The sequence below is a fragment of the Dromiciops gliroides genome, chromosome 2 (assembly GCF_019393635.1).
Source record: "Dromiciops gliroides isolate mDroGli1 chromosome 2, mDroGli1.pri, whole genome shotgun sequence".
In the NCBI taxonomy this organism is placed as follows: Eukaryota; Metazoa; Chordata; class Mammalia; order Microbiotheria; family Microbiotheriidae; genus Dromiciops; species Dromiciops gliroides.
Window position 1 is genome coordinate 611,004,256 of NC_057862.1, and position 5,903 is coordinate 611,010,158.

General features: G+C 39.3%; 1 pseudogene; it reads left to right on the plus strand.

Annotated features, from left to right (window-relative positions):
- Positions 1–1,415: 1,415 nt before the first annotated feature.
- Positions 1,416–5,244, plus strand: LOC122739369 (annotated as a pseudogene).
- Positions 5,245–5,903: the final 659 nt, after the last annotated feature.

Here is a 5,903-nt window from a genome sequence, read left to right on the forward strand (position 1 = left end):
CTTGGCTCTCATGTTAACGCAGGCTAACAATAAGACTTTGGTGGATCTGTGAGCTTATTGATGTAGGTATATTACAGAGTGCACCCTATCCAACCCATCAATGCTTTCTCATCCTGGGAAGTTCTTGTCCACATCTATCCTGGAGAATACCTATCTTGGTTCTGCCCATTTTGGTCACAGATTGCCTCAGTCATTTACTATATTTAGGAGTGAGATCCACATGTGCTTCACTTTGCTTTCCAGCCATCTCCTTGACAGCTACTCTCGTAAGCCATGCCTCACCCATTTACACTTCTGGAGCAATAAATCAGTTCTGTAATTCCTCCTGCAAAAAAGTGAGTTTATCAATTCATCTATGGCTCCATTCACCCTTCCTCTCAATTTCTAAACCCAAATATCAGTTTCTGGTGACTATTCCCATATATGTGTTATCTTCTCTGTTACATTAGAATGTAAATTCCTTGAGGGGAAGAACTTTTTTCCACTTTTATATTTGTGATCCTAGTGCTTGACATGCAGTAAGTGCTTAATAAATGCTTATTCATTCATTCATTCAATCATTCATTCATCCAAAATTCTCCATAGTGTATGCACCAAATGTGCTGGGGGCTTTCCTCTGGATCTCTGATATTGAGTAGATATCAATGAAGCCCACAAACTTTCCAATGTTTATTCATTACTCTCACTATGTCTGGTCCACCTCCTTTCCCATCATATATTTCTTTGATTATGCCTTTTATTCCACTTCTTCACAATTAAAAAATACCTAAATGTTTTATTGATGTTGTGTATGGGGAACCATTTTGGCCAGTTTGGCTAGAACATCAAGTGTGTGACATAGAGTAACATGCAATCAATATGGAAAGATAAGCTGAAGACTGACTGTAAATGGCTTTAAATGACAAACAGGTGAGTTTGTATTGTATTCTAAAGGCAATAGGGAACAGCAGATGCTTCTTAGACTCTTGGTTAAAGACAGTAAGTTTGGGGGCAGTTAGGTGGCGCAGTGGATAGAGCACCGGCCCTGGAGTCAGGAGTACCTGAGTTCAAATCCGGCCTCAGACACTTAACACTTACTAGCTGTGTGACCCTGGGCAAGTCACTTAACCCCAATTGCCTCACTAAAAAAAAAAAAAAATTTAATTAAAAAAAAAGGCAGTCCTTCCACTTAGCTTCCAAACTTATTGGGGTTTTGCCTCGCTAAAAAAAAAAACCCAAAACCCCCAATAAGTTTGGAAGCTAAGTGGAAGTTAAATTGGATGAAGGGAGACCAGTTAGGAAGCCACTGTAATAGTCTAGTCAAAAGGTGGTGAGGGCCTAGACTATGGTGGCTGTGGTGTGAATAGAGAGAAGGGGGTGGATGTGAGAGATGTTGAGGAGGTAGAATGAACAAGACCTGACAACTGATTGGCAAGATGGACGGTGAGTGAGAATAAAAAATCAAAGGTGACTCTAGGTCGTGAACCTGAGTGATGAAGAATGCTATCACCTTTGACAGAAATAGAAAAGTTAGGAGGAATAGTGAGTTTAGGAAGAAAGATAATAAGTTTTTCTTTGGATTCTTGTTGAACTTGAGATGCCTAATATACATTCAGGTGGAGATATCAAGCAGACAGTTGGATATGTGGTCTAATGACTAATGAGAGGACAAAAGATTACTGAAGAAACCTTCTCATAACAAATGAAATTGCTCCACAAAAGAAATTTTTAGCTAAATACAGAACTACTAAGTTCTCCTTGTAGAGGTTAAAAAAAGGAGTTGGATTGAGTTTTTATGTCCAAGGGCAACAAAAATCTAATTTCCTAGGATTCTGTCATCTAAGATTTCAGTGCTTATTATAAATATTTGGGGAAAGAAATAGTTGAAGTTTATGTGACAATATTGCTTAAAGAGGATGAAGTTAGAGAAAAATCTATAGGAACCTTATGGGACTTTACAAATTAGATATAGGAGAGAGAGAGAGTGTGTGTGTGTGTGTGTGTGTGTGTGTGTGTATACATTTGATGATTTAAATGCAAAGGGGTCATAGGTGAAGATGGCTAAAAATAGGGGCAGTTAAGTGATACAGTGGATAGACTGTTGGGTCAGAACGATCTGATTTCAAAACTTGACCCTGACACTTATTAGTTACGTAAACCTGGATGTCACTTAACTGCATTCAGCCTCAGTTTCCTCATATGAAGGGTAATAACCTCACAGGATTATTGTGAGGGTCAAGTGAGCTAATGTAGGTAATATGCTAATATAGGTAATATGCTTTCCAAACCTTAAAGTGCTAGCTATGACTAAATATGTTGGAAAATATATTTTAGGTGTAAGAAATGACAGACAACAAAGACTTGCAAGCATCACAGAAGCCTCATGCCTATATGTCATTAATATTTTCTTGGTTAAATGAATCAGAAGGTGCTAAACATGGTGAGTATCATATAGCTTCATAAAAAGGTGAATTTGTTTATATTTTGAAAGATAGCCTATATACAGCAAGACTACTGACTTGTTAGAGAAAAGCTAGAAGAAAATATATGGGATGTAATGAAAAGATCTAATCAATTTAAATAAGTTATTGATGTCAAAAAAGGAAACTGGATAGAGGAAATATAGTATATTGATGCCAATGATAATAACCTCATACAGAAGTTTAATTGATATAAATCAATTACTAAAACAAGGAGACCTGATGATCTTTGAAACTCCCTGAGTTGAAAATGTTTATCTCAGATTTGCTAACCCAAGCAAAGAGATGATGAATCCAAGAGCAACATAATTTTAGAATAGAAACTCATTTGTGAAATCTTATGTTTAAGAGTGGTGGGGCAGCTAGGTGGTACAGTGGATAGAGCACTGGCCCTGGAGTCAGGAGAACCTGAGTTCAAATTCTGCCTCAGACATTTAACACTTAACTAGCTGTGTGACCCTGGGCAAGTCACTTAACCCCAATTGCCTCACTAAAAAAAAAAAAAGAGTGGTGAAAAAATTATAATCTGCATCACTTCACAAAATAGCAAGAAGTAGAAGAGAGAAGAAGAGTTTGAGGAAATCTTGGTGAGAGACCCTACTAGGCAAAACCATTTCAAGGCCATTTAAGGATGAAATTGGAAAGACAACAAACAAATATGGAAAAGGTCCATAAAAGTTTATAACATGCTCTTTGCACCATCAAGGACAAGGAAGCCACCACATTTCTGCTCTAACAGTCGAATCAAAGAGGGCACAGAAGAAGCTTGAAATAAAATAAGGGAAGGAAAACATGGACTAGATCCCATATTCACAGAAGTGGTATGTAGTGACAATTTGAGGACAGTGAAGGTCATTATACTTTAAGGTATCCAAAGGGAGGTGTCATCAGAACAGTCATGTAAGGCTCTGCCCCATTTAGGCTAAGCTAGCTTTTCCTTAAAAGGTATAGAAACAATATTGGAGATTTAGTTCACTCAGGAGACTAAGGCTCAGGCCATTGGCAAATCTTATTTGCCTGAGTTAAAAACAAAAACAACAGGGGCAGCTAGGTGGCGCAGTGGATAGAGCACGGGCCCTGGATTCAGGAGGACCTGAGTTCAAATCCAGGCTCAGACACTTAACACTTACTAGCTGTGTGACCCTGGGCAAGTCATTTAACCCCAATTGCCTCACTAAAAACAACAACAACAACAACAACAAACAAAACCCAGCCAGGACAAGGAGCTAAATCTCTGTCAGACTTCTGACTACAGATCAGCAGCATGACCAAGAGGAGCACAAGGAAATCTGCCCTCAAGTGAATCAAGGTCATGTCCTTAATGGCTATCCTTTTTCTGCTCTGAATGTCTTCTCACACTTATAGCAAAAGAAACGTCCTTTTATAAACTGAGAAATGGACTGAGTGTCTCATTTTGTTTCAATATTAAACTTTAGCTATCACACTAGCCTGAGCCAGGACTAGTTTGCTACTGAGGAATAGCTATCAAAGAGGTTTAAGAAAAGAAAACACCACACAAAAAACCCCTCATACCTCTTTATTTCCCCAAAAAAGGGCAAATTAGCATACATTAATGGCTACTAATCCATATGACAACTTTCCCATCTATATAAATTTTTCATGATAATAATCTCTATGGCTATCAAAGGCATCTTTGATAATAGTATTAAAATGAAACAGACAGGTTTTGGAAAGCAAAATTCCATAGCAGACCACCTTTTTTGTCAACATATAATTTGACTGAAAGATTCAGGGGATTTAAGATCCCACTGTACTTATTGTATGGTGAGTTGAAGTTGATTTGATAGGGCAAAATACTGCCTTAAAGCCTCTCCTTTAGGCTTATAGACTGGAAGTCCGGACCTTAAGTCTCTTTCGCTTCTCCCAAGATGGCGGACCAAAACCCCCCCAAAGGAACTAAAGGAAAAAAAGGTCAAAAAAAAAAAAAAAGGAAAAGAAGGCCAAAAAGGAAAATGCTGCCGAGAAGGTGGTGAAAAAGCCTTGAAAGCACTTCAGCCGCAACCCGGTCCTGGCCAGAGGGATCGGCAGATACTCAAGGTCTGCCATGTATTCCCGGCGGGCCATGTACAAACGCAAGTACACTGTACCCAAAACCCGGATTGAAAGGAAAAAGAAAGAGAAGGTACCTGCTTACCATCTCAAAGCCGGTTGGTGGGGATAAGAATGGAGGAAACCGAGTGGTGAAGATCCGCAAAATAATGCCTAGGTATTACCCTACTGAGGATGCTCCTAGAAAGCTGCTCAGTCATGGCAAAAAGCCCTTCAGCCAGCACATGAGGAGACCCCTATCTAGCATCACCCCAGGCACGGTTCTGATCATGCTCACTGGCCACCATAGGGGCAAGCGAGTGGTTTTCCTGAAGCTAGTGGCTTGCTACTGGTGACTGGACCTCTGACCATCAACCGTGTTCCTCTGCGAAGAACCCATCAGAAATTTGTCATTACCACTTCTACCAGGGTTAACCATTCAGGTGTGAAAATTCCAAATCATCTTACTGATGCTTACTTCAAGAAGAGGAGGCTCCGTAAACCTAGACACCAAGAAAGAGAGATTTTTGACACAGAAAAAGAGAAATAGGAGTTTACAGAGCAGCTCAAGGCTGACCAGAAAAAAGTGGACTCTCAGATCCTGCCCCAGATCAAGAAGATTCCTCAGCTCCATGGCTACCTGCGTTCTGTATTGTCTCTCTCCAATGGAGTCTATCCTCACAAACTGGTGTTTTACATGCCTGGCAGAGAACTCTTATTAAAATATTTGAAATAACAACAACAACAAAAAAGACTCTCCTGTAATATGACTTCTTCCATGTATATATCAAAAGCATAAGGATTCATCAAAAGGGCCTTGTTCAAGGACCCTTTGTTCATTAGAATCCAACCAGGTATAATACAGGGAGTTGTATCCCTGCCAAATTTGTTCACCACTGTCATGGAGATGATCCAGTGCAAAATCCAAGTCAAAGAAGAATTTCTCATCAATGGTGAGGTCCTCCAGATATTCCTGTTTGCAGATGACATTGTACTGATTATTTCAATGCCCAGAACACTGTAGAACATTCTAAATGAGATATACAATCACTCGAAAGAGTTTGACAACTATCCATACAGGAAAATCCAAGTGGATGAAGAGTGCCTATTGTCCAGACTATGATAAATAGTCAGTCAATTAGCATTTATTAAGCACCTACCATATGTCAGCACTGTGCTAAACTAAATGGAATTTCTATAGAGCTTGCCTCCCATACATGTGCATCTACATATATATATATGTACACACACATATATATATATATACAGATGTGTGTGCACATACACATACATAGATGTATGCATGTGTGTATGTGTCTATCTATCTGTCTGTCTATCTATCTATCTATCTATCTCTTGGATAGGTGTAGCAAAGGGACTCTGAGTAGGGCCCAG